Here is a 16,607-nt window from a genome sequence, read left to right on the forward strand (position 1 = left end):
CTCGGCACCATACCCCCTGTCCAAAAATCAGGTTAATACAAAGACATGCAAGCGAATCGCTTGCGTCCCAGGTATTAAACTGAGAAGAACAGATACTACACTTGATCTTAGCTCTAAAGAGCCGAGAAGCGATGCCTAAACATATATTTAGGCCAACAGAGCCTCACCTGTACAACTTCTGTTTGCTGGGGGCTCAGTGCAGCGCGAAACGTTTTTCCGAGGACCAAAACGATCGAGTAGCAGTCGTCATTCGACTCCCCTGGCACTATAGCCATGACAGCTTTGTTGTGTTCTAATTCAAATTATATTTACGAATATATGACGTCACCAGGTGCATGGCAATAATATTTTCTGATATACATTCAATCAGATACGTAGCTATGCGTTGCAGACACATTGCTATGGCGATGCGACGCTCCCCGGGTCGGCAATTACGCCTGTCTGGGAGAGAAAGCGCGAAGAGCAGCAGGAAGCAAACTGACCAGAGAGAACAAGCGATTGATTGATTAAGAATAATACGGGGTTAGCGCGAACGCAGACCCCACTAACAGAAATTGTACGGCCGAGTTACCCACATTTGGGGTAATCGCAAGGGTCAGCTAGGCCAAAGTGCAATGGCTAAGCCTCGCCTTGGGCCCACCGCCGGCCTGATCACGGTGAAGGCCCCCGTCAGGTAAGTATGATTTGGTTAACTTCAAGATCGACCCTCTTCATCTATACTTTTTAGCGTTTGTTGTGAAAACGCCGACGTAATCGGACGTTTTCTCTACGCCCGATTGTTTCCCAATCGGCGGGTGGTACGGTACGTAGTAATTAGAACAGCAGGCTTGCGACGGTTTTAGCGCATGAAAATGTTGGCTACGAGGTGAGAAAAGAGGGTTTACAACAATATACGACGAAGAACTGGGATGAATTGCTTGATTTTCCCACCAAAGTGGGAATGTGGGCCGTGCCTGGAGGTAGTGCAATACCAGGACAACCCGTGGGCAGGGCGAGGCAAGCCTCGGCACCATACCCCCTGTCCAAAAATCAGGTTAATACAAAGACATGCAAGCGAATCGCTTGCGTCCCAGGTATTAAACTGAGAAGAACAGATACTACACTTGATCTTAGCTCTAAAGAGCCGAGAAGCGATGCCTAAACATATATTTAGGCCAACCAGAGCCTCACCTGTACAACTTCTGTTTGCTGGGGCTCAGTGCAGCGCGAAACGTTTTTCCGAGGACCAAAACGATCGAGTAGCAGTCGTCATTCGACTCCCCTGGCACTATAGCCATGACAGCTTTGTTGTGTTCTAATTCAAATTATATTTACGAATATATGACGTCACCAGGTGCATGGCAATAATATTTTCTGATATACATTCAATCAGATACGTAGCTATGCGTTGCAGACACATTGCTATGGCGATGCGACGCTCCCCGGGTCGGCAATTACGCCTGTCTGGGAGAGAAAGCGCGAAGAGCAGCAGGAAGCAAACTGACCAGAGAGAACAAGCGATTGATTGATTAAGAATAATACGGGGTTAGCGCGAACGCAGACCCCACTAACAGAAATTGTACGGCCGAGTTACCCACATTTGGGGTAATCGCAAGGGTCAGCTAGGCCAAAGTGCAATGGCTAAGCCTCGCCTTGGGCCCACCGCCGGCCTGATCACGGTGAAGGCCCCCGTCAGGTAAGTATGATTTGGTTAACTTCAAGATCGACCCTCTTCATCTATACTTTTTTAGCGTTTGTTGTGAAAACGCCGACGTAATCGGACGTTTTCTCTACGCCCGATTGTTTCCCAATCGGCGGGTGGTACGGTACGTAGTAATTAGAACAGCAGGCTTGCGACGGTTTTAGCGCATGAAAATGTTGGCTACGAGGTGAGAAAAGAGGGTTTACAACAATATACGACGAAGAACTGGGATGAATTGCTTGATTTTCCCACCAAAGTGGGAATGTGGGCCGTGCCTGGAGGTAGTGCAATACCAGGACAACCCGTGGGCAGGGCGAGGCAAGCCTCGGCACCATACCCCCTGTCCAAAAATCAGGTTAATACAAAGACATGCAAGCGAATCGCTTGCGTCCCAGGTATTAAACTGAGAAGAACAGATACTACACTTGATCTTAGCTCTAAAGAGCCGAGAAGCGATGCCTAAACATATATTTAGGCCAACCAGAGCCTCACCTGTACAACTTCTGTTTGCTGGGGGCTCAGTGCAGCGCGAAACGTTTTTCCGAGGACCAAAACGATCGAGTAGCAGTCGTCATTCGACTCCCCTGGCACTATAGCCATGACAGCTTTGTTGTGTTCTAATTCAAATTATATTTACGAATATATGACGTCACCAGGTGCATGGCAATAATATTTTTCTGATATACATTCAATCAGATACGTAGCTATGCGTTGCAGACACATTGCTATGGCGATGCGACGCTCCCCGGGTCGGCAATTACGCCTGTCTGGGAGAGAAAGCGCGAAGAGCAGCAGGAAGCAAACTGACCAGAGAGAACAAGCGATTGATTGATTAAGAATAATACGGGGTTAGCGCGAACGCAGACCCCACTAACAGAAATTGTACGGCCGAGTTACCCACATTTGGGGTAATCGCAAGGGTCAGCTAGGCCAAAGTGCAATGGCTAAGCCTCGCCTTGGGCCCACCGCCGGCCTGATCACGGTGAAGGCCCCCGTCAGGTAAGTATGATTTGGTTAACTTCAAGATCGACCCTCTTCATCTATACTTTTTTAGCGTTTGTTGTGAAAACGCCGACGTAATCGGACGTTTTCTCTACGCCCGATTGTTTCCCAATCGGCGGGTGGTACGGTACGTAGTAATTAGAACAGCAGGCTTGCGACGGTTTTAGCGCATGAAAATGTTGGCTACGAGGTGAGAAAAGAGGGTTTACAACAATATACGACGAAGAACTGGGATGAATTGCTTGATTTTCCCACCAAAGTGGGAATGTGGGCCGTGCCTGGAGGTAGTGCAATACCAGGACAACCCGTGGGCAGGGCGAGGCAAGCCTCGGCACCATACCCCCTGTCCAAAAATCAGGTTAATACAAAGACATGCAAGCGAATCGCTTGCGTCCCAGGTATTAAACTGAGAAGAACAGATACTACACTTGATCTTAGCTCTAAAGAGCCGAGAAGCGATGCCTAAACATATATTTAGGCCAACCAGAGCCTCACCTGTACAACTTCTGTTTGCTGGGGGCTCAGTGCAGCGCGAAACGTTTTTCCGAGGACCAAAACGATCGAGTAGCAGTCGTCATTCGACTCCCCTGGCACTATAGCCATGACAGCTTTGTTGTGTTCTAATTCAAATTATATTTACGAATATATGACGTCACCAGGTGCATGGCAATAATATTTTTCTGATATACATTCAATCAGATACGTAGCTATGCGTTGCAGACACATTGCTATGGCGATGCGACGCTCCCCGGGTCGGCAATTACGCCTGTCTGGGAGAGAAAGCGCGAAGAGCAGCAGGAAGCAAACTGACCAGAGAGAACAAGCGATTGATTGATTAAGAATAATACGGGGTTAGCGCGAACGCAGACCCCACTAACAGAAATTGTACGGCCGAGTTACCCACATTTGGGGTAATCGCAAGGGTCAGCTAGGCCAAAGTGCAATGGCTAAGCCTCGCCTTGGGCCCACCGCCGGCCTGATCACGGTGAAGGCCCCCGTCAGGTAAGTATGATTTGGTTAACTTCAAGATCGACCCTCTTCATCTATACTTTTTTAGCGTTTGTTGTGAAAACGCCGACGTAATCGGACGTTTTCTCTACGCCCGATTGTTTCCCAATCGGCGGGTGGTACGGTACGTAGTAATTAGAACAGCAGGCTTGCGACGGTTTTAGCGCATGAAAATGTTGGCTACGAGGTGAGAAAAGAGGGTTTACAACAATATACGACGAAGAACTGGGATGAATTGCTTGATTTTCCCACCAAAGTGGGAATGTGGGCCGTGCCTGGAGGTAGTGCAATACCAGGACAACCCGTGGGCAGGGCGAGGCAAGCCTCGGCACCATACCCCCTGTCCAAAAATCAGGTTAATACAAAGACATGCAAGCGAATCGCTTGCGTCCCAGGTATTAAACTGAGAAGAACAGATACTACACTTGATCTTAGCTCTAAAGAGCCGAGAAGCGATGCCTAAACATATATTTAGGCCAACCAGAGCCTCACCTGTACAACTTCTGTTTGCTGGGGGCTCAGTGCAGCGCGAAACGTTTTTCCGAGGACCAAAACGATCGAGTAGCAGTCGTCATTCGACTCCCCTGGCACTATAGCCATGACAGCTTTGTTGTGTTCTAATTCAAATTATATTTACGAATATATGACGTCACCAGGTGCATGGCAATAATATTTTTCTGATATACATTCAATCAGATACGTAGCTATGCGTTGCAGACACATTGCTATGGCGATGCGACGCTCCCCGGGTCGGCAATTACGCCTGTCTGGGAGAGAAAGCGCGAAGAGCAGCAGGAAGCAAACTGACCAGAGAGAACAAGCGATTGATTGATTAAGAATAATACGGGGTTAGCGCGAACGCAGACCCCACTAACAGAAATTGTACGGCCGAGTTACCCACATTTGGGGTAATCGCAAGGGTCAGCTAGGCCAAAGTGCAATGGCTAAGCCTCGCCTTGGGCCCACCGCCGGCCTGATCACGGTGAAGGCCCCCGTCAGGTAAGTATGATTTGGTTAACTTCAAGATCGACCCTCTTCATCTATACTTTTTTAGCGTTTGTTGTGAAAACGCCGACGTAATCGGACGTTTTCTCTACGCCCGATTGTTTCCCAATCGGCGGGTGGTACGGTACGTAGTAATTAGAACAGCAGGCTTGCGACGGTTTTAGCGCATGAAAATGTTGGCTACGAGGTGAGAAAAGAGGGTTTACAACAATATACGACGAAGAACTGGGATGAATTGCTTGATTTTCCCACCAAAGTGGGAATGTGGGCCGTGCCTGGAGGTAGTGCAATACCAGGACAACCCGTGGGCAGGGCGAGGCAAGCCTCGGCACCATACCCCCTGTCCAAAAATCAGGTTAATACAAAGACATGCAAGCGAATCGCTTGCGTCCCAGGTATTAAACTGAGAAGAACAGATACTACACTTGATCTTAGCTCTAAAGAGCCGAGAAGCGATGCCTAAACATATATTTAGGCCAACCAGAGCCTCACCTGTACAACTTCTGTTTGCTGGGGGCTCAGTGCAGCGCGAAACGTTTTTCCGAGGACCAAAACGATCGAGTAGCAGTCGTCATTCGACTCCCCTGGCACTATAGCCATGACAGCTTTGTTGTGTTCTAATTCAAATTATATTTACGAATATATGACGTCACCAGGTGCATGGCAATAATATTTTTCTGATATACATTCAATCAGATACGTAGCTATGCGTTGCAGACACATTGCTATGGCGATGCGACGCTCCCCGGGTCGGCAATTACGCCTGTCTGGGAGAGAAAGCGCGAAGAGCAGCAGGAAGCAAACTGACCAGAGAGAACAAGCGATTGATTGATTAAGAATAATACGGGGTTAGCGCGAACGCAGACCCCACTAACAGAAATTGTACGGCCGAGTTACCCACATTTGGGGTAATCGCAAGGGTCAGCTAGGCCAAAGTGCAATGGCTAAGCCTCGCCTTGGGCCCACCGCCGGCCTGATCACGGTGAAGGCCCCCGTCAGGTAAGTATGATTTGGTTAACTTCAAGATCGACCCTCTTCATCTATACTTTTTTAGCGTTTGTTGTGAAAACGCCGACGTAATCGGACGTTTTCTCTACGCCCGATTGTTTCCCAATCGGCGGGTGGTACGGTACGTAGTAATTAGAACAGCAGGCTTGCGACGGTTTTAGCGCATGAAAATGTTGGCTACGAGGTGAGAAAAGAGGGTTTACAACAATATACGACGAAGAACTGGGATGAATTGCTTGATTTTCCCACCAAAGTGGGAATGTGGGCCGTGCCTGGAGGTAGTGCAATACCAGGACAACCCGTGGGCAGGGCGAGGCAAGCCTCGGCACCATACCCCCTGTCCAAAAATCAGGTTAATACAAAGACATGCAAGCGAATCGCTTGCGTCCCAGGTATTAAACTGAGAAGAACAGATACTACACTTGATCTTAGCTCTAAAGAGCCGAGAAGCGATGCCTAAACATATATTTAGGCCAACCAGAGCCTCACCTGTACAACTTCTGTTTGCTGGGGGCTCAGTGCAGCGCGAAACGTTTTTCCGAGGACCAAAACGATCGAGTAGCAGTCGTCATTCGACTCCCCTGGCACTATAGCCATGACAGCTTTGTTGTGTTCTAATTCAAATTATATTTACGAATATATGACGTCACCAGGTGCATGGCAATAATTTTTTCTGATATACATTCAATCAGATACGTAGCTATGCGTTGCAGACACATTGCTATGGCGATGCGACGCTCCCCGGGTCGGCAATTACGCCTGTCTGGGAGAGAAAGCGCGAAGAGCAGCAGGAAGCAAACTGACCAGAGAGAACAAGCGATTGATTGATTAAGAATAATACGGGGTTAGCGCGAACGCAGACCCCACTAACAGAAATTGTACGGCCGAGTTACCCACATTTGGGGTAATCGCAAGGGTCAGCTAGGCCAAAGTGCAATGGCTAAGCCTCGCCTTGGGCCCACCGCCGGCCTGATCACGGTGAAGGCCCCCGTCAGGTAAGTATGATTTGGTTAACTTCAAGATCGACCCTCTTCATCTATACTTTTTTAGCGTTTGTTGTGAAAACGCCGACGTAATCGGACGTTTTCTCTACGCCCGATTGTTTCCCAATCGGCGGGTGGTACGGTACGTAGTAATTAGAACAGCAGGCTTGCGACGGTTTTAGCGCATGAAAATGTTGGCTACGAGGTGAGAAAAGAGGGTTTACAACAATATACGACGAAGAACTGGGATGAATTGCTTGATTTTCCCACCAAAGTGGGAATGTGGGCCGTGCCTGGAGGTAGTGCAATACCAGGACAACCCGTGGGCAGGGCGAGGCAAGCCTCGGCACCATACCCCCTGTCCAAAAATCAGGTTAATACAAAGACATGCAAGCGAATCGCTTGCGTCCCAGGTATTAAACTGAGAAGAACAGATACTACACTTGATCTTAGCTCTAAAGAGCCGAGAAGCGATGCCTAAACATATATTTAGGCCAACCAGAGCCTCACCTGTACAACTTCTGTTTGCTGGGGGCTCAGTGCAGCGCGAAACGTTTTTCCGAGGACCAAAACGATCGAGTAGCAGTCGTCATTCGACTCCCCTGGCACTATAGCCATGACAGCTTTGTTGTGTTCTAATTCAAATTATATTTACGAATATATGACGTCACCAGGTGCATGGCAATAATATTTTTCTGATATACATTCAATCAGATACGTAGCTATGCGTTGCAGACACATTGCTATGGCGATGCGACGCTCCCCGGGTCGGCAATTACGCCTGTCTGGGAGAGAAAGCGCGAAGAGCAGCAGGAAGCAAACTGACCAGAGAGAACAAGCGATTGATTGATTAAGAATAATACGGGGTTAGCGCGAACGCAGACCCCACTAACAGAAATTGTACGGCCGAGTTACCCACATTTGGGGTAATCGCAAGGGTCAGCTAGGCCAAAGTGCAATGGCTAAGCCTCGCCTTGGGCCCACCGCCGGCCTGATCACGGTGAAGGCCCCCGTCAGGTAAGTATGATTTGGTTAACTTCAAGATCGACCCTCTTCATCTATACTTTTTTAGCGTTTGTTGTGAAAACGCCGACGTAATCGGACGTTTTCTCTACGCCCGATTGTTTCCCAATCGGCGGGTGGTACGGTACGTAGTAATTAGAACAGCAGGCTTGCGACGGTTTTAGCGCATGAAAATGTTGGCTACGAGGTGAGAAAAGAGGGTTTACAACAATATACGACGAAGAACTGGGATGAATTGCTTGATTTTCCCACCAAAGTGGGAATGTGGGCCGTGCCTGGAGGTAGTGCAATACCAGGACAACCCGTGGGCAGGGCGAGGCAAGCCTCGGCACCATACCCCCTGTCCAAAAATCAGGTTAATACAAAGACATGCAAGCGAATCGCTTGCGTCCCAGGTATTAAACTGAGAAGAACAGATACTACACTTGATCTTAGCTCTAAAGAGCCGAGAAGCGATGCCTAAACATATATTTAGGCCAACCAGAGCCTCACCTGTACAACTTCTGTTTGCTGGGGGCTCAGTGCAGCGCGAAACGTTTTTCCGAGGACCAAAACGATCGAGTAGCAGTCGTCATTCGACTCCCCTGGCACTATAGCCATGACAGCTTTGTTGTGTTCTAATTCAAATTATATTTACGAATATATGACGTCACCAGGTGCATGGCAATAATATTTTTCTGATATACATTCAATCAGATACGTAGCTATGCGTTGCAGACACATTGCTATGGCGATGCGACGCTCCCCGGGTCGGCAATTACGCCTGTCTGGGAGAGAAAGCGCGAAGAGCAGCAGGAAGCAAACTGACCAGAGAGAACAAGCGATTGATTGATTAAGAATAATACGGGGTTAGCGCGAACGCAGACCCCACTAACAGAAATTGTACGGCCGAGTTACCCACATTTGGGGTAATCGCAAGGGTCAGCTAGGCCAAAGTGCAATGGCTAAGCCTCGCCTTGGGCCCACCGCCGGCCTGATCACGGTGAAGGCCCCCGTCAGGTAAGTATGATTTGGTTAACTTCAAGATCGACCCTCTTCATCTATACTTTTTTAGCGTTTGTTGTGAAAACGCCGACGTAATCGGACGTTTTCTCTACGCCCGATTGTTTCCCAATCGGCGGGTGGTACGGTACGTAGTAATTAGAACAGCAGGCTTGCGACGGTTTTAGCGCATGAAAATGTTGGCTACGAGGTGAGAAAAGAGGGTTTACAACAATATACGACGAAGAACTGGGATGAATTGCTTGATTTTCCCACCAAAGTGGGAATGTGGGCCGTGCCTGGAGGTAGTGCAATACCAGGACAACCCGTGGGCAGGGCGAGGCAAGCCTCGGCACCATACCCCCTGTCCAAAAATCAGGTTAATACAAAGACATGCAAGCGAATCGCTTGCGTCCCAGGTATTAAACTGAGAAGAACAGATACTACACTTGATCTTAGCTCTAAAGAGCCGAGAAGCGATGCCTAAACATATATTTAGGCCAACCAGAGCCTCACCTGTACAACTTCTGTTTGCTGGGGGCTCAGTGCAGCGCGAAACGTTTTTCCGAGGACCAAAACGATCGAGTAGCAGTCGTCATTCGACTCCCCTGGCACTATAGCCATGACAGCTTTGTTGTGTTCTAATTCAAATTATATTTACGAATATATGACGTCACCAGGTGCATGGCAATAATATTTTTCTGATATACATTCAATCAGATACGTAGCTATGCGTTGCAGACACATTGCTATGGCGATGCGACGCTCCCCGGGTCGGCAATTACGCCTGTCTGGGAGAGAAAGCGCGAAGAGCAGCAGGAAGCAAACTGACCAGAGAGAACAAGCGATTGATTGATTAAGAATAATACGGGGTTAGCGCGAACGCAGACCCCACTAACAGAAATTGTACGGCCGAGTTACCCACATTTGGGGTAATCGCAAGGGTCAGCTAGGCCAAAGTGCAATGGCTAAGCCTCGCCTTGGGCCCACCGCCGGCCTGATCACGGTGAAGGCCCCCGTCAGGTAAGTATGATTTGGTTAACTTCAAGATCGACCCTCTTCATCTATACTTTTTTAGCGTTTGTTGTGAAAACGCCGACGTAATCGGACGTTTTCTCTACGCCCGATTGTTTCCCAATCGGCGGGTGGTACGGTACGTAGTAATTAGAACAGCAGGCTTGCGACGGTTTTAGCGCATGAAAATGTTGGCTACGAGGTGAGAAAAGAGGGTTTACAACAATATACGACGAAGAACTGGGATGAATTGCTTGATTTTCCCACCAAAGTGGGAATGTGGGCCGTGCCTGGAGGTAGTGCAATACCAGGACAACCCGTGGGCAGGGCGAGGCAAGCCTCGGCACCATACCCCCTGTCCAAAAATCAGGTTAATACAAAGACATGCAAGCGAATCGCTTGCGTCCCAGGTATTAAACTGAGAAGAACAGATACTACACTTGATCTTAGCTCTAAAGAGCCGAGAAGCGATGCCTAAACATATATTTAGGCCAACCAGAGCCTCACCTGTACAACTTCTGTTTGCTGGGGGCTCAGTGCAGCGCGAAACGTTTTTCCGAGGACCAAAACGATCGAGTAGCAGTCGTCATTCGACTCCCCTGGCACTATAGCCATGACAGCTTTGTTGTGTTCTAATTCAAATTATATTTACGAATATATGACGTCACCAGGTGCATGGCAATAATATTTTTCTGATATACATTCAATCAGATACGTAGCTATGCGTTGCAGACACATTGCTATGGCGATGCGACGCTCCCCGGGTCGGCAATTACGCCTGTCTGGGAGAGAAAGCGCGAAGAGCAGCAGGAAGCAAACTGACCAGAGAGAACAAGCGATTGATTGATTAAGAATAATACGGGGTTAGCGCGAACGCAGACCCCACTAACAGAAATTGTACGGCCGAGTTACCCACATTTGGGGTAATCGCAAGGGTCAGCTAGGCCAAAGTGCAATGGCTAAGCCTCGCCTTGGGCCCACCGCCGGCCTGATCACGGTGAAGGCCCCCGTCAGGTAAGTATGATTTGGTTAACTTCAAGATCGACCCTCTTCATCTATACTTTTTTAGCGTTTGTTGTGAAAACGCCGACGTAATCGGACGTTTTCTCTACGCCCGATTGTTTCCCAATCGGCGGGTGGTACGGTACGTAGTAATTAGAACAGCAGGCTTGCGACGGTTTTAGCGCATGAAAATGTTGGCTACGAGGTGAGAAAAGAGGGTTTACAACAATATACGACGAAGAACTGGGATGAATTGCTTGATTTTCCCACCAAAGTGGGAATGTGGGCCGTGCCTGGAGGTAGTGCAATACCAGGACAACCCGTGGGCAGGGCGAGGCAAGCCTCGGCACCATACCCCCTGTCCAAAAATCAGGTTAATACAAAGACATGCAAGCGAATCGCTTGCGTCCCAGGTATTAAACTGAGAAGAACAGATACTACACTTGATCTTAGCTCTAAAGAGCCGAGAAGCGATGCCTAAACATATATTTAGGCCAACCAGAGCCTCACCTGTACAACTTCTGTTTGCTGGGGGCTCAGTGCAGCGCGAAACGTTTTTCCGAGGACCAAAACGATCGAGTAGCAGTCGTCATTCGACTCCCCTGGCACTATAGCCATGACAGCTTTGTTGTGTTCTAATTCAAATTATATTTACGAATATATGACGTCACCAGGTGCATGGCAATAATATTTTTCTGATATACATTCAATCAGATACGTAGCTATGCGTTGCAGACACATTGCTATGGCGATGCGACGCTCCCCGGGTCGGCAATTACGCCTGTCTGGGAGAGAAAGCGCGAAGAGCAGCAGGAAGCAAACTGACCAGAGAGAACAAGCGATTGATTGATTAAGAATAATACGGGGTTAGCGCGAACGCAGACCCCACTAACAGAAATTGTACGGCCGAGTTACCCACATTTGGGGTAATCGCAAGGGGTCAGCTAGGCCAAAGTGCAATGGCTAAGCCTCGCCTTGGGCCCACCGCCGGCCTGATCACGGTGAAGGCCCCGTCAGGTAAGTATGATTTGGTTAACTTCAAGATCGACCCTCTTCATCTATACTTTTTTAGCGTTTGTTGTGAAAACGCCGACGTAATCGGACGTTTTCTCTACGCCCGATTGTTTCCCAATCGGCGGGTGGTACGGTACGTAGTAATTAGAACAGCAGGCTTGCGACGGTTTAGCGCATGAAAATGTTGGCTACGAGGTGAGAAAAGAGGGTTTACAACAATATACGACGAAGAACTGGATGAATTGCTTGATTTTCCCACCAAAGTGGGAATGTGGGCCGTGCCTGGAGGTAGTGCAATACCAGGACAACCCGTGGGCAGGGCGAGGCAAGCCTCGGCACCATACCCCCTGTCCAAAAATCAGGTTAATACAAAGACATGCAAGCGAATCGCTTGCGTCCCAGGTATTAAACTGAGAAGAACAGATACTACACTTGATCTTAGCTCTAAAGAGCCGAGAAGCGATGCCTAAACATATATTTAGGCCAACCAGAGCCTCACCTGTACAACTTCTGTTTGCTGGGGGCTCAGTGCAGCGCGAAACGTTTTTCCGAGGACCAAACGATCGAGTAGCAGTCGTCATTCGACTCCCCTGGCACTATAGCCATGACAGCTTTGTTGTGTTCTAATTCAAATTATATTTACGAATATATGACGTCACCAGGTGCATGGCAATAATATTTTTCTGATATACATTCAATCAGATACGTAGCTATGCGTTGCAGACACATTGCTATGGCGATGCGACGCTCCCCGGGTCGGCAATTACGCCTGTCTGGGAGAGAAAGCGCGAAGAGCAGCAGGAAGCAAACTGACCAGAGAGAACAAGCGATTGATTGATTAAGAATAATACGGGGTTAGCGCGAACGCAGACCCCACTAACAGAAATTGTACGGCCGAGTTACCCACATTTGGGGTAATCGCAAGGGTCAGCTAGGCCAAAGTGCAATGGCTAAGCCTCGCCTTGGGCCCACCGCCGGCCTGATCACGGTGAAGGCCCCCGTCAGGTAAGTATGATTTGGTTAACTTCAGATCGACCCTCTTCATCTATACTTTTTTAGCGTTTGTTGTGAAAACGCCGACGTAATCGGACGTTTTCTCTACGCCCGATTGTTTCCCAATCGGCGGGTGGTACGGTACGTAGTAATTAGAACAGCAGGCTTGCGACGGTTTTAGCGCATGAAAATGTTGGCTACGAGGTGAGGAAAAGAGGGTTTACAACAATATACGACGAAGAACTGGGATGAATTGCTTGATTTTCCCACCAAAGTGGGAATGTGGGCCGTGCCTGGAGGTAGTGCAATACCAGGACAACCCGTGGGCAGGGCGAGGCAAGCCTCGGCACCATACCCCCTGTCCAAAAATCAGGTTAATACAAAGACATGCAAGCGAATCGCTTGCGTCCCAGGTATTAAACTGAGAAGAACAGATACTACACTTGATCTTAGCTCTAAAGAGCCGAGAAGCGATGCCTAAACATATATTTAGGCCAACCAGAGCCTCACCTGTACAACTTCTGTTTGCTGGGGGCTCAGTGCAGCGCGAAACGTTTTTCCGAGGACCAAAACGATCGAGTAGCAGTCGTCATTCGACTCCCCTGGCACTATAGCCATGACAGCTTTGTTGTGTTCTAATTCAAATTATATTTACGAATATATGACGTCACCAGGTGCATGGCAATAATATTTTTCTGATATACATTCAATCAGATACGTAGCTATGCGTTGCAGACACATTGCTATGGCGATGCGACGCTCCCCGGGTCGGCAATTACGCCTGTCTGGGAGAGAAAGCGCGAAGAGCAGCAGGAAGCAAACTGACCAGAGAGAACAAGCGATTGATTGATTAAGAATAATACGGGGTTAGCGCGAACGCAGACCCCACTAACAGAAATTGTACGGCCGAGTTACCCACATTTGGGTAATCGCAAGGGTCAGCTAGGCCAAAGTGCAATGGCTAAGCCTCGCCTTGGGCCCACCGCCGGCCTGATCACGGTGAAGGGCCCCGTCAGGTAAGTATGATTTGGTTAACTTCAAGATCGACCCTCTTCATCTATACTTTTTTAGCGTTTGTTTGTGAAAACGCCGACGTAATCGGACGTTTTCTCTACGCCCGATTGTTTCCCAATCGGCGGGTGGTACGGTACGTAGTAATTAGAACAGCAGGCTTGCGACGGTTTTAGCGCATGAAAATGTTGGCTACGAGGTGAGAAAAGAGGGTTTACAACATATACGACGAAAGAACTGGGATGAATTGCTTGATTTTCCCACCAAAGTGGGAATGTGGCCGTGCCTGGAGGTAGTGCAATACCAGGACAACCCGTGGGCAGGGCGAGGCAAGCCTCGGCACCATACCCCCTGTCCAAAAATCAGGTTAATACAAAGACATGCAAGCGAATCGCTTGCGTCCCAGGTATTAAACTGAGAAGAACAGATACTACACTTGATCTTAGCTCTAAAGAGCCGAGAAGCGATGCCTAAACATATATTTAGGCCAACCAGAGCCTCACCTGTACAACTTCTGTTTGCTGGGGGCTCAGTGCAGCGCGAAACGTTTTTCCGAGGACCAAAACGATCGAGTAGCAGTCGTCATTCGACTCCCCTGGCACTATAGCCATGACAGCTTTGTTGTGTTCTAATTCAAATTATATTTACGAATATATGACGTCACCAGGTGCATGGCAATAATATTTTTCTGATATACATTCAATCAGATACGTAGCTATGCGTTGCAGACACATTGCTATGGCGATGCGACGCTCCCCGGGTCGGCAATTACGCCTGTCTGGGAGAGAAAGCGCGAAGAGCAGCAGGAAGCAAACTGACCAGAGAGAACAAGCGATTGATTGATTAAGAATAATACGGGGTTAGCGCGAACGCAGACCCCACTAACAGAAATTGTACGGCCGAGTTACCCACATTTGGGGTAATCGCAAGGGTCAGCTAGGCCAAAGTGCAATGGCTAAGCCTCGCCTTGGGCCCACCGCCGGCCTGATCACGGTGAAGGCCCCCGTCAGGTAAGTATGATTTGGTTAACTTCAAGATCGACCCTCTTCATCTATACTTTTTTAGCGTTTGTTGTGAAAACGCCGACGTAATCGGACGTTTTCTCTACGCCCGATTGTTTCCCAATCGGCGGGTGGTACGGTACGTAGTAATTAGAACAGCAGGCTTGCGACGGTTTTAGCGCATGAAAATGTTGGCTACGAGGTGAGAAAAGAGGGTTTACAACAATATACGACGAAGAACTGGGATGAATTGCTTGATTTTCCCACCAAAGTGGGAATGTGGGCCGTGCCTGGAGGTAGTGCAATACCAGGACAACCCGTGGGCAGGGCGAGGCAAGCCTCGGCACCATACCCCCTGTCCAAAAATCAGGTTAATACAAAGACATGCAAGCGAATCGCTTGCGTCCCAGGTATTAAACTGAGAAGAACAGATACTACACTTGATCTTAGCTCTAAAGAGCCGAGAAGCGATGCCTAAACATATATTTAGGCCAACCAGAGCCTCACCTGTACAACTTCTGTTTGCTGGGGGCTCAGTGCAGCGCGAAACGTTTTCCGAGGACCAAAACGATCGAGTAGCAGTCGTCATTCGACTCCCCTGGCACTATAGCCATGACAGCTTTGTTGTGTTCTAATTCAAATTATATTTACGAATATATGACGTCACCAGGTGCATGGCAATAATATTTTTCTGATATACATTCAATCAGATACGTAGCTATGCGTTGCAGACACATTGCTATGGCGATGCGACGCTCCCCGGGTCGGCAATTACGCCTGTCTGGGAGAGAAAGCGCGAAGAGCAGCAGGAAGCAAACTGACCAGAGAGAACAAGCGATTGATTGATTAAGAATAATACGGGGTTAGCGCGAACGCAGACCCCACTAACAGAAATTGTACGGCCGAGTTACCCACATTTGGGGTAATCGCAAGGGTCAGCTAGGCCAAAGTGCAATGGCTAAGCCTCGCCTTGGGCCCACCGCCGGCCTGATCACGGTGAAGGCCCCCGTCAGGTAAGTATGATTTGGTTAACTTCAAGATCGACCCTCTTCATCTATACTTTTTAGCGTTTGTTGTGAAAACGCCGACGTAATCGGACGTTTTCTCTACGCCCGATTGTTTCCCAATCGGCGGGTGGTACGGTACGTAGTAATTAGAACAGCAGGCTTGCGACGGTTTTAGCGCATGAAAATGTTGGCTACGAGGTGAGAAAAGAGGGTTTACAACAATATACGACGAAGAACTGGGATGAATTGCTTGATTTTCCCACCAAAGTGGGAATGTGGGCCGTGCCTGGAGGTAGTGCAATACCAGGACAACCCGTGGGCAGGGCGAGGCAAGCCTCGGCACCATACCCCTGTCCAAAATCAGGTTAATACAAAGACATGCAAGCGAATCGCTTGCGTCCCAGGTATTAAACTGAGAAGAACAGATACTACACTTGATCTTAGCTCTAAGAGCCGAGAAGCGATGCCTAAACATATATTTAGGCCAACCAGAGCTCACCTGTACAACTTCTGTTTGCTGGGGGCTCAGTGCAGCGCGAAACGTTTTCCGAGGACCAAACGATCGAGTAGCAGTCGTCATTCGACTCCCCTGGCACTATAGCCATGACAGCTTTGTTGTGTTCTAATTCAAATTATATTTACGAATATATGACGTCACCAGGTGCATGGCAATAATATTTTTCTGATATACATTCAATCAGATACGTAGCTATGCGTTGCAGACACATTGCTATGGCGATGCGACGCTCCCCGGGTCGGCAATTACGCCTGTCTGGGAGAGAAAGCGCGAAGAGCAGCAGGAAGCAAACTGACCAGAGAGAACAAGCGATTGATTGATTAAGAATAATACGGGGTTAGCGCGAACGCAGACCCC

General features: G+C 48.6%; 32 non-coding genes and 1 pseudogene across 32 annotated transcripts; all 33 read right to left on the reverse strand.

Annotated features, from left to right (window-relative positions):
• LOC145208675 (U2 spliceosomal RNA) lies at positions 1-133 on the reverse strand (annotated as a pseudogene; the record flags this gene model as incomplete).
• A 384-nt stretch (positions 134-517) lies between these two features.
• LOC145208643 (U1 spliceosomal RNA) lies at positions 518-681 on the reverse strand. The gene has a single exon (XR_013854855.1). It is a non-coding gene; the product is annotated as a U1 spliceosomal RNA (small nuclear RNA).
• Positions 682-937: 256 nt separating this feature from the next.
• LOC145208657 (U2 spliceosomal RNA) lies at positions 938-1,135 on the reverse strand. The gene has a single exon (XR_013854868.1). It is a non-coding gene; the product is annotated as a U2 spliceosomal RNA (small nuclear RNA).
• A 384-nt stretch (positions 1,136-1,519) lies between these two features.
• On the reverse strand, positions 1,520-1,683 carry LOC145208655 (U1 spliceosomal RNA). Its single transcript, XR_013854866.1, has one exon. It is a non-coding gene; the product is annotated as a U1 spliceosomal RNA (small nuclear RNA).
• Positions 1,684-1,940: 257 nt separating this feature from the next.
• LOC145208658 (U2 spliceosomal RNA) lies at positions 1,941-2,138 on the reverse strand. The gene has a single exon (XR_013854869.1). It is a non-coding gene; the product is annotated as a U2 spliceosomal RNA (small nuclear RNA).
• A 386-nt stretch (positions 2,139-2,524) lies between these two features.
• On the reverse strand, positions 2,525-2,688 carry LOC145208667 (U1 spliceosomal RNA). The gene has a single exon (XR_013854877.1). It is a non-coding gene; the product is annotated as a U1 spliceosomal RNA (small nuclear RNA).
• Positions 2,689-2,945: 257 nt separating this feature from the next.
• On the reverse strand, positions 2,946-3,143 carry LOC145208659 (U2 spliceosomal RNA). The gene has a single exon (XR_013854870.1). It is a non-coding gene; the product is annotated as a U2 spliceosomal RNA (small nuclear RNA).
• A 386-nt stretch (positions 3,144-3,529) lies between these two features.
• Positions 3,530-3,693, reverse strand: LOC145208676 (U1 spliceosomal RNA). Its single transcript, XR_013854885.1, has one exon. It is a non-coding gene; the product is annotated as a U1 spliceosomal RNA (small nuclear RNA).
• Positions 3,694-3,950: 257 nt separating this feature from the next.
• Positions 3,951-4,148, reverse strand: LOC145208660 (U2 spliceosomal RNA). Its single transcript, XR_013854871.1, has one exon. It is a non-coding gene; the product is annotated as a U2 spliceosomal RNA (small nuclear RNA).
• A 386-nt stretch (positions 4,149-4,534) lies between these two features.
• On the reverse strand, positions 4,535-4,698 carry LOC145208677 (U1 spliceosomal RNA). The gene has a single exon (XR_013854886.1). It is a non-coding gene; the product is annotated as a U1 spliceosomal RNA (small nuclear RNA).
• A 257-nt stretch (positions 4,699-4,955) lies between these two features.
• On the reverse strand, positions 4,956-5,153 carry LOC145208661 (U2 spliceosomal RNA). Its single transcript, XR_013854872.1, has one exon. It is a non-coding gene; the product is annotated as a U2 spliceosomal RNA (small nuclear RNA).
• A 386-nt stretch (positions 5,154-5,539) lies between these two features.
• Positions 5,540-5,703, reverse strand: LOC145208644 (U1 spliceosomal RNA). Its single transcript, XR_013854856.1, has one exon. It is a non-coding gene; the product is annotated as a U1 spliceosomal RNA (small nuclear RNA).
• Positions 5,704-5,960: 257 nt separating this feature from the next.
• On the reverse strand, positions 5,961-6,158 carry LOC145208662 (U2 spliceosomal RNA). Its single transcript, XR_013854873.1, has one exon. It is a non-coding gene; the product is annotated as a U2 spliceosomal RNA (small nuclear RNA).
• Positions 6,159-6,543: 385 nt separating this feature from the next.
• LOC145208645 (U1 spliceosomal RNA) lies at positions 6,544-6,707 on the reverse strand. Its single transcript, XR_013854857.1, has one exon. It is a non-coding gene; the product is annotated as a U1 spliceosomal RNA (small nuclear RNA).
• Positions 6,708-6,964: 257 nt separating this feature from the next.
• Positions 6,965-7,162, reverse strand: LOC145208663 (U2 spliceosomal RNA). Its single transcript, XR_013854874.1, has one exon. It is a non-coding gene; the product is annotated as a U2 spliceosomal RNA (small nuclear RNA).
• Positions 7,163-7,548: 386 nt separating this feature from the next.
• Positions 7,549-7,712, reverse strand: LOC145208646 (U1 spliceosomal RNA). The gene has a single exon (XR_013854858.1). It is a non-coding gene; the product is annotated as a U1 spliceosomal RNA (small nuclear RNA).
• A 257-nt stretch (positions 7,713-7,969) lies between these two features.
• On the reverse strand, positions 7,970-8,167 carry LOC145208665 (U2 spliceosomal RNA). Its single transcript, XR_013854875.1, has one exon. It is a non-coding gene; the product is annotated as a U2 spliceosomal RNA (small nuclear RNA).
• Positions 8,168-8,553: 386 nt separating this feature from the next.
• LOC145208647 (U1 spliceosomal RNA) lies at positions 8,554-8,717 on the reverse strand. Its single transcript, XR_013854859.1, has one exon. It is a non-coding gene; the product is annotated as a U1 spliceosomal RNA (small nuclear RNA).
• A 257-nt stretch (positions 8,718-8,974) lies between these two features.
• LOC145208666 (U2 spliceosomal RNA) lies at positions 8,975-9,172 on the reverse strand. The gene has a single exon (XR_013854876.1). It is a non-coding gene; the product is annotated as a U2 spliceosomal RNA (small nuclear RNA).
• A 386-nt stretch (positions 9,173-9,558) lies between these two features.
• On the reverse strand, positions 9,559-9,722 carry LOC145208649 (U1 spliceosomal RNA). The gene has a single exon (XR_013854860.1). It is a non-coding gene; the product is annotated as a U1 spliceosomal RNA (small nuclear RNA).
• Positions 9,723-9,979: 257 nt separating this feature from the next.
• Positions 9,980-10,177, reverse strand: LOC145208668 (U2 spliceosomal RNA). The gene has a single exon (XR_013854878.1). It is a non-coding gene; the product is annotated as a U2 spliceosomal RNA (small nuclear RNA).
• Positions 10,178-10,563: 386 nt separating this feature from the next.
• Positions 10,564-10,727, reverse strand: LOC145208650 (U1 spliceosomal RNA). Its single transcript, XR_013854861.1, has one exon. It is a non-coding gene; the product is annotated as a U1 spliceosomal RNA (small nuclear RNA).
• Positions 10,728-10,984: 257 nt separating this feature from the next.
• Positions 10,985-11,182, reverse strand: LOC145208669 (U2 spliceosomal RNA). Its single transcript, XR_013854879.1, has one exon. It is a non-coding gene; the product is annotated as a U2 spliceosomal RNA (small nuclear RNA).
• A 386-nt stretch (positions 11,183-11,568) lies between these two features.
• Positions 11,569-11,732, reverse strand: LOC145208656 (U1 spliceosomal RNA). The gene has a single exon (XR_013854867.1). It is a non-coding gene; the product is annotated as a U1 spliceosomal RNA (small nuclear RNA).
• A 255-nt stretch (positions 11,733-11,987) lies between these two features.
• LOC145208670 (U2 spliceosomal RNA) lies at positions 11,988-12,185 on the reverse strand. Its single transcript, XR_013854880.1, has one exon. It is a non-coding gene; the product is annotated as a U2 spliceosomal RNA (small nuclear RNA).
• Positions 12,186-12,570: 385 nt separating this feature from the next.
• LOC145208651 (U1 spliceosomal RNA) lies at positions 12,571-12,734 on the reverse strand. Its single transcript, XR_013854862.1, has one exon. It is a non-coding gene; the product is annotated as a U1 spliceosomal RNA (small nuclear RNA).
• A 257-nt stretch (positions 12,735-12,991) lies between these two features.
• On the reverse strand, positions 12,992-13,189 carry LOC145208671 (U2 spliceosomal RNA). The gene has a single exon (XR_013854881.1). It is a non-coding gene; the product is annotated as a U2 spliceosomal RNA (small nuclear RNA).
• A 386-nt stretch (positions 13,190-13,575) lies between these two features.
• Positions 13,576-13,738, reverse strand: LOC145208654 (U1 spliceosomal RNA). Its single transcript, XR_013854865.1, has one exon. It is a non-coding gene; the product is annotated as a U1 spliceosomal RNA (small nuclear RNA).
• Positions 13,739-13,995: 257 nt separating this feature from the next.
• On the reverse strand, positions 13,996-14,193 carry LOC145208673 (U2 spliceosomal RNA). The gene has a single exon (XR_013854883.1). It is a non-coding gene; the product is annotated as a U2 spliceosomal RNA (small nuclear RNA).
• Positions 14,194-14,579: 386 nt separating this feature from the next.
• Positions 14,580-14,743, reverse strand: LOC145208652 (U1 spliceosomal RNA). The gene has a single exon (XR_013854863.1). It is a non-coding gene; the product is annotated as a U1 spliceosomal RNA (small nuclear RNA).
• A 257-nt stretch (positions 14,744-15,000) lies between these two features.
• Positions 15,001-15,198, reverse strand: LOC145208672 (U2 spliceosomal RNA). Its single transcript, XR_013854882.1, has one exon. It is a non-coding gene; the product is annotated as a U2 spliceosomal RNA (small nuclear RNA).
• Positions 15,199-15,583: 385 nt separating this feature from the next.
• On the reverse strand, positions 15,584-15,747 carry LOC145208653 (U1 spliceosomal RNA). Its single transcript, XR_013854864.1, has one exon. It is a non-coding gene; the product is annotated as a U1 spliceosomal RNA (small nuclear RNA).
• Positions 15,748-16,003: 256 nt separating this feature from the next.
• Positions 16,004-16,198, reverse strand: LOC145208674 (U2 spliceosomal RNA). Its single transcript, XR_013854884.1, has one exon. It is a non-coding gene; the product is annotated as a U2 spliceosomal RNA (small nuclear RNA).
• Positions 16,199-16,607: the final 409 nt, after the last annotated feature.

The sequence above is a fragment of the Phallusia mammillata genome, unplaced genomic scaffold, assembly GCF_965637545.1.
Source record: "Phallusia mammillata unplaced genomic scaffold, kaPhaMamm4.hap1.1 HAP1_SCAFFOLD_327, whole genome shotgun sequence".
NCBI classification, from domain to species: Eukaryota; Metazoa; Chordata; class Ascidiacea; order Phlebobranchia; family Ascidiidae; genus Phallusia; species Phallusia mammillata.